The sequence below is a fragment of the Parus major genome, chromosome 4 (assembly GCF_001522545.3).
Source record: "Parus major isolate Abel chromosome 4, Parus_major1.1, whole genome shotgun sequence".
In the NCBI taxonomy this organism is placed as follows: Eukaryota; Metazoa; Chordata; class Aves; order Passeriformes; family Paridae; genus Parus; species Parus major.
The window spans coordinates 3,710,211-3,722,615 of record NC_031771.1 but is presented as its reverse complement, the minus strand read 5'-3'; the positions used below and the strand labels follow the sequence as shown (position 1 = coordinate 3,722,615).

At 42.6% G+C, this 12,405-nt stretch overlaps 1 long non-coding RNA gene across 1 annotated transcript; it reads right to left on the bottom strand.

The window, feature by feature from the left end:
- Positions 1-1,093: 1,093 nt before the first annotated feature.
- On the bottom strand, positions 1,094-11,912 carry LOC117244294. The gene is made up of 3 exons (XR_004497106.1): positions 11,774-11,912; positions 7,292-8,755; positions 1,094-1,287 (listed from the first exon to the last, which is right to left on the bottom strand). It is a non-coding gene; the product is annotated as an uncharacterized LOC117244294 (long non-coding RNA).
- Positions 11,913-12,405: the final 493 nt, after the last annotated feature.

The window sequence follows — 12,405 nt, the reverse complement described above, 5'->3', positions numbered from 1 at the left end:
TTTTTCTGGTGCACACCAGTGTGGTCTACTGAGCTATTACCTTAAAGGCTGCATTTTCAATGAAGGAGACTAACTTTTGCTTGACTGTAAGGCTTGTTGATTGACAAGGGGGAAAAAAAATCCCACACAGTGCTTTGAGGGCACAGGCCCCCATCACTACCTTTCCTAAACCTTGTTTACTTCTTCCTGTGTGAGTTCCCAGAGGTAAATTAGCATCCAAGGAAAAAAATGGAAAGAATTTTTTATAAAGCTACCTCAGAAGAAGAACCACTGGCCCAGCACGTATTCTTCTTTCTCCACCCCATGCTCTGAATTATACATCTTATAGTCCATAGGACTTTTCTTTAGTTCTACCAGCAGTATCATGTAATAAAATTGGAGGCAAACAACCTTTAACTAGCTCCATTTTAAAGGAATAATTATTTCAGCACAGCATTTGACATAGAATTTCAAGCACATTAATCTATATTTACACATGTTGTTATTCAAGATCTTTTTCTGTTAAAACTTGACTGATTATTCAGAAACAATGAAGCAAAGTGAATGTTATTTATGGAAAATTAGCCATCTTTCAACACTAGCTAAGAGAAAGTCCCAACAAATGGAACTGTTTGAGGAGTAATTAATGCACTTGATGTCTATTTTTATTGCAGGACTACATGATTAATGAGCTGTCATATTCTTAAGGCATTCCCTGGCGTGTTTCTGTAAGCTTGTTCAGATAATAAGCCTTAAGAGATGAATGAAGCATGTCCTGCCAGATCTGCTGGGATGATTTCCTTGTATGATAACCAGGGGACATGCAGTATCTCAGCTATTCCTAAGAAAAAATCATCTGTCTGCTCATTAATCAAACCTGTCTCACGCCGTGTGAGTGCCGTGACGAGGAAGAGAAGCACGTGACAATAACGCAGACACAGGATCAAACATTCTGCAGTGTGTGGGCTTCCCCAGGTGAAGGAAAGGTGTGTACAAGATGTTGTCAGCCCTGGGAGATCTGTTCCACAGGGCAGAGTGTGCAGTGATCATCAAACAGCAGATAATGTCACAGGAAGCAAACAAACTTAGCTTAACCTGATCAACTGTTTTCCATGATCTTTTGGAGCAGGAATTGTGTTGGGATGCAGCACAGCCCTCCAGTCACTGTCCTTTGCTGTGGGCTTACCTCAGAAAGAGCAGGTGCAGACAGGACACTGTGCCATCACTGCTCAAGGACTTCCTGACGATTAAGTTTTGCTCTGTAAAGCAGGATCAGTGTGGTCAGCTGGGTACTCCTGCCAGGTTTTTCTGCAGAGACAAAGTCAAGGGGTCATTAGAAAGGATTTTTAAAAGAGAGGTATTCTACAGCAAACACAATGTACTTTTAATGCCTCTTTGTCTCATTTGTGGGTGGTGGTGTAGAGTTTTGGCTGGTTTTTTAATTTGTCTTTCTTAAAAATGTAATCTGGACTACGACTTCCCTGACTCAGATATTACACCTAAAGTCATGTGAGCAGAAGGCACTGCCCAACAGTCTTTGCCATCTGAAGTTATGTGGCAAATTCCTGAAATGCACCTGCTGATAACTTGGGAAATTATCCCAAGTGTGGAGCTAGACACACTGAGAGCTGAAACTTGTACCCTGATGGTCCCTCTTCATCTACTGGCTGAAGGAGAAAGAGTGCAGCAGAGAAGCCATCCCAACATCTATAATAATAGCTCTGGGTTATTTATCACTAACACCAGCAGCAAATGCAAAATCACCAATTAGAAGTGAAGTCCTATCACCTCCTGGGTTTCTTTTCCATGCTGTCATGAGCAGAGCTTTAGACTGGCTGAACAAAAAGGATAACTTGCGATACAAGCTGTAAAATTTCACATCACTGTCACTTCAAATGAATTTAGAGAGAAGCATCTCTGGACTGTGGTGTATTGCGAGAAAGTTGCCAGGAAACAAAGCAATCCTCTTTTTTTCTCTTATGTTTCTCTAACCTGGGTTTCCTTTCCCAGCTCCCCTTCATCAGATGCAATGGCTTGTCCATCTTATTTTGTACTATAGTATTTCCACAAACTACAGGTTTTTGATAGTCAGATGGTAACTAGGTTTACTAGTTTTCAATTGCAAAAGAAAATAAATCCCAGAACAGCCAGCATTTTTTTATAACTTGTCTCTTTTTGTTCTATTTCTTTTATTTGCCAAGCATAAAACAAAGATCCAAAGTGGATTAAGGTAATTTGCACAGTTTATTCCAGCAAAGCAACAGCAAGTTGTGATGCTTTCTCTCAGTTCCTAAATACCTGCAAGACAGGATTTGGCTTTTATGATTTGTTGTTTAGGGATTTTTTTAAAACTGGAATTAAAATCTGAAGGGTTCGTTTGAACAAAGAGGTTTTCAAAACAGAAAGAGTTATTGTGGGGTTAGTTGCAGAGAACCCTGATATAGATCAGGAAAAATGGATGCAATGATTACAGCTCATCTCTCCACTGAAACCTAGGCCAAAACCAGAAAAATGGAATCTTCTAATTAGACTGCTATTTTTACAACAAAACCATCCTATGTTGGTGCTTATTAAACAGCAAAGCCTGTCCACACCAACTAAATGAAACAAATTTCTAATACCTGAGGAAATAAATACAGGACAGGGAAAACCTCTTCCTATTCATTTTCCAGCTAATTGGGGGGGGATAAGCTTTACTAGAAACATTTTTTGCAGAAAAAAAATGTGGCTTAGTACGTGATTTATTATGATGCAAGGGAATGCACATCTAAGTTTACAACAAGAATTAAGTCCAATATTATCGGATAATTAATGTGACATTGACAGAGCAGCTTGCTGTATGCATACATTACTTAGCAAGTCTGAAATATATTTGTCCTTTCCCAATAACCAGCTGTGCAATAAATCACAAAAGCATTTTTTGTATAATTCTGCAAACTACAACTTTAGGACTGACAGCATTAAATCAGGTAATTTCCAGCTCCCAGGATCTGTCAAGTTTTTCTCAACATGGAATTTAACCATGGGAGGCACTTAGGCCTAAACAGAGCAAAACATGGCACCATACAGGCTACCACAAAGAAAATTCCCTCTCTCCAGCCCAAACCAGTGCAAGCTCACACACATCTGATGGCAACACCTATCAAACAAGGTTGTCTCAGTTCTGAAATCTGAATGGTTAAGACCTCCTGGATCAAGAGAGGCTGAAGAAAACCCATCTCTCCTTTACTCATATGACAGACATCAGGGGCTTTTCATTTGTGTGTGGGAGAACTAATACTCTGTAGTCTGAAAAAGAAAAGATTTTAATCACAAATACATGAAAACACCGCTTTCTTTTTGGAATTTACGGGTGACTTTTCACTAGGCTGCCTTTCAGCATCAAATTCTTTGACAGACTGAAAAAGTAGTGTGGTTCTGGAATCTTAGAAAGTTTTCAAAAAAATAAAAATCAACAAAGCAAACAAAAACATTTGCTAGAAAATAAAACTAGCTGCATCAGAACAAGAGGGTAAAATAAGGCAAATGTGTCTGGAGGGGACACTAAGAGAACACTGTTCCTGTCACTCCTTAGAGCAGAGTTAATCAGGACTTGTCACCAGAATCACTTCTCAATCAGTACTTCAGTGCTACGCCAACACAGACCTTTAGGAGGAGAATAAACAAATGCTGGGGAATATCAGAGAGCTCCTGTGTCAAGCTCAGGTCCCGTTCTGCTCTGAGCAAGACCGTATAAAGTTGCTCTCTCCTAAGAAACCATGGTTGCTGCGCTCCGCTCAGGTTCAGCTCTGCCGTAGGCAACCACAGGCCAAGCACAAGCTAAAACTGCCTTCATCACTCCTTGTAGTTCTCCTTGAAAAACCGCTGCCACCACAGGTTTAGTTTCTGGTGCCATGTGCCCGAGCACAGGAAGCCCAGAGCTGGGGCCAAGCAGGAAGCGGTGCCTCGCAGCAGGCTGGGAGCCCCGCGGAGCCCCCGCGCCCGGGGTAATTAAGGAGCCGGCAGTAATTGAAAATAGCCCCGCTTCTCCCGCAGTAAGTACCCGGCATTACCGCCTGATGGATTGTAGCTACTGACAGGTGACAGAATAATTTGTCTTTTATTCAACTCCAGCGCTGAATTATTGCAAGTTGGAGTTGTCTGTGGCCTAGAGGGAGACATTGTGCCCGAGTTTCATTTGCTGTTATTGAAGGCAAGAGGTTTATAAAAGTTAATGAAACACAGCCAGCAAAGAGACTGCAGAGGGTCTCAATCTCAGCAGCAGCAGCAGCACACGGATGCCTCTTGCCATTACACAGGGTGGCAAAAAGGCACCAGTCTTTGCAAGCCATGGTGCCACAGAAAATATTTAACTTTTTCACTGGAACTGCTATTCTTCTATCATTTGGCTAGCTGCTAGAGCTGTTCGTTTCCCTGTCATTTTTTAATATTTCAAGCCATGCACAGCAAGCTTATAGAGCAGACACTGAAATGAAGACAACAGCTCAATGCTATTAAATATTTCTATGCCTTAAGAAACTGCCCCAAGCAGACCAAGACTACAATTAGCACACTTCAAAATCTGCAATTACAGATGTGTCCTGCACCGTCCTGGTGTTAGGGAGATGGTCTATACCTAATGAACAAGTTGCATATGGACTCTGACTACAAAAACTGTAAATAATTTCTAAAAAACTTTCTGACAGTTAAAAATTTAATCCTATACGAGGCACAGAAAGGCATCTAATCCTAGTGTAAGACGAAAAGCACTTTGACAGAAAAAAAAATTAACATTACTTCAGAGCCATCACCAAAGGACTTAACACCTGTTTACACGGCTTGGTTGTGTAGGTTTAAAATAAATCTCACTAATACTTTGGGAAAAATCATGATGCTATTTGCTTTCTGGGATATAAAAAGAGATTAAAATGTCAGGAAAAGCATCAAGTTTTCTAAGATGCACTATTTACTGATAATGGCCTAATAACTTTCTCTCATTACAAAGGAAGATGATTCTGTAGCAAAATATCCATGGATATCCAGCCTGATGAACTCCATCTTTAAAGCAGCAATGCTTCTCCACTAGAACAACTTGAGGAAAAGAATTGCTCACACTTTTCTCAGTTAAATGAAACAAAGGCAAAAAGATTGACCTTGAATGTCACTTTTATTACAGCAGCTCCTTCAGCTTTGCCATAAAGCTCCAAGGTTAGCAGTGCTCTGGAACCCAATTACACTGTACATCACCAGCAGCGCTGCTCTGGCTGCTGAGCCATTTCCTGAGCTGGAAAACATCAAGCGGGCTCCAAAAGAGTTTCTCAGTGCCTTGCCTATAAAAACTCAAAGCCTGTGTCTCTGATATCAGAGCTGCTGCCTGCACAACTGAGCAGCCTCTCAGGGAAGATCCTCCCCCTAAACTGCACAACACTTGGCTACTTGTTCTTCACCTGAACTCTCTCTCCAATAATCTTCACACTTTGCCCCTTCTGCAAGCACCAGAGCAGAGCTCCTGCTGGAACACCACCTAACCCCCTTTCCATCCCCTCTGCAGCTGATTTTCTAGGCAAGTTAAATGTTGCAGTAATTCTTGTTCTGCTTTTGATCACCTCAGTCAGAGAGACAAAGGAATAAAGAGAAAAACATGGTGAAAACACAGGGATGGGTGTATAGGAAGCCAAAGGGGACCACAGAAGAATAACTGCTTGCAAGAACTAAGAGAGGTGAGAGGAAGGGAGAGTGTGAGTGTCAGAGGGAGGGGAAGGAAGTGGCTGAGCAGCACCTCAAGTGAAGCTTTCCTGTTGGCTTTGATTTCTGCTATGAGCAAAGCTTCTCTCTAGTTAAGAAATGAGCTTTTTCCAGCTACTACAGAATAAACCCCTACCCACATAACCCCCTGAACTTCTCTTTCATCCCTGGGTGAGCTCTTAGTTCTACTGCAGCCAAGTTCTGCTGTGCAGCACCCTCCAGTCAAAGCCCCTTATTCATATACATACATAAAAACATAAAAACAGTACCTTACTTTCCAATTTATTTCCAGGTCCCTTCAGTTTTCCTTCAGCATTAATAGCAGTGAGATATCAAGCATTATGGGTTTTAACTTGAAGGCTTCTGTGCATCTGAGCAGGCACACTCTCACCTTTAAAAAATTGGAGGCTGTTCCTCACCTGATAACATTAGGCCCTAAGCCAGGATGAAAATTTCCATTGAAAAGAGGTTCTGGGGCAAACAAGCTTTATATAACTTATAAGACTTGCAGAAAGTTAACAATGTATTCAGAGCAAAAAGAAGAGAAAATTTTCCTACTGAAAACTGATGTAGGAACAAATAGAACTTGAAGAATAACTTGGATGTTCTATGAACTATTTTCTTTCATCGTTATGCTGTGCTGCAGATTCATTTAGTACATACCAGCTACTCTTGGCTCTGTGGAAATGTAATCCTATTCACTCCAAGTAAAACAGATTTTTTTTCCCCAAGAATAAGCAGGATTGCATCCTTGCAATTACATCCCCAAGAGTTACCCATGTACATTAAGAACTCTTGTTAGGAGTAGTTTTATCAGTATGTCATTTCACAAAAGACTAGATGCTATATAAATCCCTGGAAATGATTGCATTAAACATTTTAATACACTCTCTACTCCATTTTCACTGCACTGAAGAACGCTGCACGAATATTTGCCCACAGTGTTCTGCCTGAAGATATGCACTAGCTCTGCACTGGTGGAGAAACATGCTCAGATTTCCAAAAAAAATGTTCCTCCTTAAAGTTTAAAGCATTTTCTTCTTCCTTCTTGTTCATTCTTTGATATACCATCTCTATATACCTGCTTTTATGCTGCTCTCTAATCTTGTTCAAGCACTTGAACAAGTTGTTTTGGGGGGAAGTTTTTCTTGTTTCTTTCTTTGATCAGTTTGTTAGATTTTTTAGAAAATCTGCTAATTTGGTTTGGGTTTTTTTTTTTGGTGTGTTTTTCTTTGTTTATTTTATTTTCTTTTTACTTTCCCAGATTTAGATTATTTATTCCAAATTATCTAGGTTCTCTTTTCTCACATTTTCCCCTTTTTTTCTATCCACGAAACCAAGCTGTCTTCACGTTTTCCAAATGCCACAATAGAAGCTCTGAAATCACAGGAGACTCCCCTGGAAGCTTTTGTACAATTGTACAGAATTGTGTTTGCCCTAAAGGATACTTTGTAGAAAATTCTGAAGGTTAGAATGTGCTCAAAGCTGATGTTCATTTTTTTTTTTTTCTGCTAAACCAAGCACAAAAACATTGAAATGCTTTTCAGATTATTGAGAAAATTGATAGTCTTCAACAAGCAAGACTCACCTTTCAGAACCTCACCATGAAAAAAAGCTCTACAGCATTCCTACTCGTTTAACTTTGTCTCCAAAGCAGGAAAAACAAGCTTTTATAGCAGAAACACAGACCACACCTTCTCTGTCCTTCTAAAAATGACATAGAAAAACATAATATGCAGACAATTTTGAATACATGTCATCAACCAGACACTATACAGTGAACCAGCCATAGCCATAACCAAGGGATAAAGGTTAATCCCATGTTCCTCATTTATTCTAAACCGGAAGAAACCTCACAGGAAAGACTGAAAAATATGTGATGAACAAAATTAATAATAAACATAAACATAATAATAATAATAATAACAACAACAATAATAATAATAATTTATTTAATGACCCCAGCCTTGCCAGGCAGTTTGTCCATTTCCATCTCTCTACCCTGTGTGTAAAGGAGCTGTTCAAGGGGCATGTTTGGTGTGCCACCCCTGCACACCAGGATGAGAGTGCAAGGTTTCAGCTGGAGCACTCAGTGCTCCCTGTGGCTAATACTGACTGACACTTCTCAGTGCTTGCTGTTGATGATAGTTTTGCAAAAGCTAAACTGGTTAGAGTGTAATAGCCCATGCTCGACAAGCGCCTCAGGCCAGTATTTCAGCTGGAAGTTCCTGCTAGAACAGCCTGTCATTTTCAAGAAACATTATATTTTTCTCTTCACCTTCTTTGCCTTCCTCCCCACCCTTGAAGACTTTGTTTCATCCATACTGAATATACAGCTATTTTTATTCAGCTATCATCAGATTTCCATACACATGCTCAAGGCACTGGAGTCTGATGGTGTATGCTAAAGGTCGTCCACCTACACATTAAACTCGTTTTATATCTATAAGCATTCACCTATATACAGAAAAGCCAAGTGAATAATTTTTTGTTGTTGTTTAATTAGAAGTTTTAAGTCTACTGACTCTGATTTCCCAAAGCACTAAGCTTTTCAAAAAAAAATTCACATGCACTGAACATACAACACCTTGAGGTTAATCAACATTATTTGCATTTGATTCTCCCAGGAAACGAGGGAGGGTCTTAGAGAAACAACTTCTGCATGATCAACAGAACCGAGCAGAGCTGCATTTTAACTCTTTATTTGTTTTATTTTAACTGTTACATGGCTCATACCTCCCATCTAGATATGTGCCAGTGATTCAGTTCAACATCTGTGTGACTTGATGAGTCCTGGGAAAACTCAACTGTGGCTGCAGCCTGTGTAATGCTGCAGAGCAATGGGTGCTCACAGCCCTCTTTCTCTTTTCTCTCATCTTTTCCTTGTCTCTCCCTTTCCCTGCCCTCACACCTCTGCTCATTTCACCCTCCCACACTGTACCCAAGTCCAGGAACAGACACACCTGATAATTCTGCACTACGAACGTGGTGACGCCATTCAGCCTTAGTGTGTCTCTGCCCATTTTTGCAAGATGGAGGAACTTCATGATCCCTGGAGGTAAAGAAGTTGAGAGCCAAGTCAGAAATCAAACAGCCAGCAACACTTTTCTTGTTGGACTGCTGTTCAGCCCATGTAGAAGTTGGCTCAATGCACTGGGTTTTTGATTCTTCCACACCTACTGACTGAAGCAGACACTGGCCTTGTGAAAGAAGGCTTTTCTGCAGCCCACACATCCATTAATCACGAGAAAGATTTCAGATTTTTATTATGTTTGCTCAGAGCAACTGAATGAAAAGTACCTGGAGAATTTCATTAAAACATTGCCACAAGGGAAAAAGACAACTGACACTTCATATTCACCACAAAATGTGCTAGGTTTCTGTTTTGTAGCATGCAAAGAGAAATCATAAAACAGTTTGGGTTGGAAGGGACCTTAAAGCCCATCTAATCAGCTCTCTGCCATGGGCAGGGACACACTCCACTAGACCAGGTTGCTCCAAGCTCCATCCAGCCTGGCCTCAAACACAGACAGGGATGGGGCAGGCACAGCTTCTCGGAGCAAAAAAATGGGGAACACCAATAGAACTGCAAAGAAGTCGACACACATTTGCAGATAAGTCATGAAGAAAACTCCTCCCCCTTTAAACTTTCCATTAAGAGCTACACCTAGTTTAATTGAAAGCGAGTCTTCCACACCACAATGGACATTAAATTTTCAGCTACTGTAGCTTTTAGACTCCTTGTCACAGGAGGGAACCCTCATGACAGTCATTCTGTGCGGCGTTGCGTGCATTTATTTTTTACATTCAGCCATTGACAAACACCAGTGTAAGAGTTTTTGAAGTGGATGTCCCTGCAGAATAGAAACCATTGTCGTTTCAGCAATTAAGAAAAGTCCTCAGCTTCAGCCTTGTTTAAGATGGGAAACACTCAAAATTACATGACCTGCCTTTCTCTGTTATGGGTATTATTTAGGGAACGTGGTTAAAGAGCTGTCAGTTCCCATCAGAGGGGTATTTCTGCTGCAGGCTGCTTGGACCATCTCCTCTCACCAGGAGAGAGAAAGGAAAGGGTCAGAAGCAGACACAAGTTTCTTCTAGCAGCTTTCCCAGGCAGGGATTTGGAACATTTCATCGCCACCCATGAAACTGGGTCCAGTCAATACTTTGTACTCTGGCTCTCGAAACTGCATCCAAAAGAGAGAAATGTGCTTTCTTTAGATAAAGATTCATTTTGCTGTGTCAAACCCGAGGCCTTCTCCCCGCTGTGCACCGATCTGAGACTCAGCACAAAGTGAGGTTTGTAACACGATCTGACCACGGGGAAGCCAAGCTGCTTTCAGAGAGACCCGCAGATCTGGGAGGCTGTGAGCCCGAGAAGCCAAAATCTTTACGGGTCCTCCCCAACATCTTCTGAACTGATTTATAAGTCTGACTTGACAAGTCATTGTTGAAAAGTCCTCAAGGTGCGTTTACAAAGCCAGTAATAAGCCCTAATGGGATGTGAAATGGTGTCACAAAACGCAGGGCCCAAACATTTCAAGGCCCCAGGACAGAGGCTGGCTGGTAAAAAAGAAAATTTCTTGTACACAAAGCTTTAAAAGCTTTCAAGGCTTGCGCTAAGTTTTTGCATTCATTCATTTCCCCCTCCTTACACACTCCAGTGGCTCAGCCCTCTGCAGTTACCTTGTACTTTAACTACTCTATCAACAACTTGTTCCAAAAAGAGAAAGTTTCACAGCCCTCACACAAAACACTACGTCTTCCTGCTACCAACAGCAAAGTTTTGTCTAGGCTTACACCTTTCATTTCCTTTTCTTCTCATTGTTTGTAGTTACAGCGTAGGACCTAATCCTTACCCCTTTTGTCTGAGGCAACACTAAAATCAAGGTATTTCTAAGCAGATGCTTGCCAGTTTCCAGAAGGCACAGAACTTCCCGAAGAACTTAAAACGATTTGCTTCCATTAGAGATAGTTCTGTACCTAAGAGTAAGAGCTAGGCAAAAATGTAACTCAGTTAAGATACATGTAATCCGGTTGGTTTGTGCTGAAAAAACAGGCATGTATTTTTATACAGAGTAACCTTGAAGTCAGCTGAAAAAGTAACAGCCAAAAGCTGCTTCAGAATTACCCAAAAGAAGGGTAAGAGCTTAAGAGCATTATAACTAAAATGTCGTATTTATTTTATATAGTAAGAACATTCTAATTTTTACTTCAGCAACTAAAGGCTAAGAAAAGCCGTCAATACAACTGCACAAGTTTACCCGATAAGAAAACCGAGACAATGGTAATAAAGAAGCCACGATAAAGGAATTCTTAATTAGCCCTGTGCCCTTACGGCTGGAAAGAGCAGCCTGAGTGAATACATGGGCCTGCTTTTATCTTATGTTCACCTGCAGCACCTGGTTGGCACTCGAAGGCATTTCATCTCCTGCCTTCACAGCAGCTCAAGCGTTTCAGTATTGAAGCTGAAAGTGCCCAACTTGGACATACATACCAGAATTTACATAGCACTGCAGACTTCAAATAAATCAAGACATAAATAACGCTTCCTGTCACTGTTCTCAAATGCACTTAACACACACAGTGACACATAACACATATACCTCAGGGAGATATTTTGGAAGAGAGATATCAGGCTGCCCCCCGTGGCTAGAAGACACAGCAGTGCCTGTGTTAACTGGGAAGTTAACCAAGCTGCTCAAACACGTGAATTAATGGCATCCTCTCAATACATTAGCATTGTATATAGCAAATACATTTCTGACCTAGCTATTCTCCCGTTAAGGCGTGTTAAGGGGGGGAAAGAGTGAACCAAAAATTAAGTACGAAACCAAAAAGCTCACCGTAGCCGCCAGGGAAGGAGACAGAAACCACATTAGCCCAGACAGCCCCAAGAGACCCCTGAGGTGCTGTCCCCACCACCCTGGCAGCCCTGAGAGCCCCTGCTCCGTGGCACCACAAGGCTGCATCCACCAGAGCCAACCGGGGAGGCTCCAGAGCCCTCAGCACCGAGCCATCACGGCCTCCCCGCGGCACCCCTCCCTCCCTGAACACCGACAACACTCACCTACCAGGCGAATCAAACACACGCGCCTTCAGCACCGCAAACAAATCCCGTCCATCCTTAGCCTCTCCTCTAATCAGCTCTCCTTCCCCGGAACGGGAGACCGTGTTTCCTCGACGGCGCCCGCACCGAGGGCTCCGCCTCAGCGCTCGGCCCCGCAGCCTTCGCGCCTCGCCGCGCCCTCAGCCTCGCTCCCGCCGCCCGGCTGAAGGGCCGGAGCTCGCCAAGATCACGCGAAGCTGATTGGGTTATTTTAATACTCGCCGGCCCCAAGCCGCCTTGTGTCCATCTCCCACCTCGGAGGTTCTTATAGGTAAATAAAAGGAATTTACACGGCTCATCCCGCCAGCCCCATGCCCCAGCCCGCCCGCGAGCCGCCATTTCCCGCCCTCAGGCGCCCGGGGCTCCCCCTCAGCCGCTCCCGGCCCGGCGGTCCCGGCTCTCTTCCCCTCAAGTGCCCAAGATCAGCGAGAAAGGGATGTGGAAATGATGGGGGCTGTGGAAAGGAGAACGATTTAAGACCAGAGGAAAAAGCGGTGACGGGAGATGGAGGTGGGGCAGCTGCGTCCCTGACCCCTTGCTGTCGGCGGTAGCCAAACCTGCGGAGCTGCGCAACGCGGGCCGGCTGCTTGTTC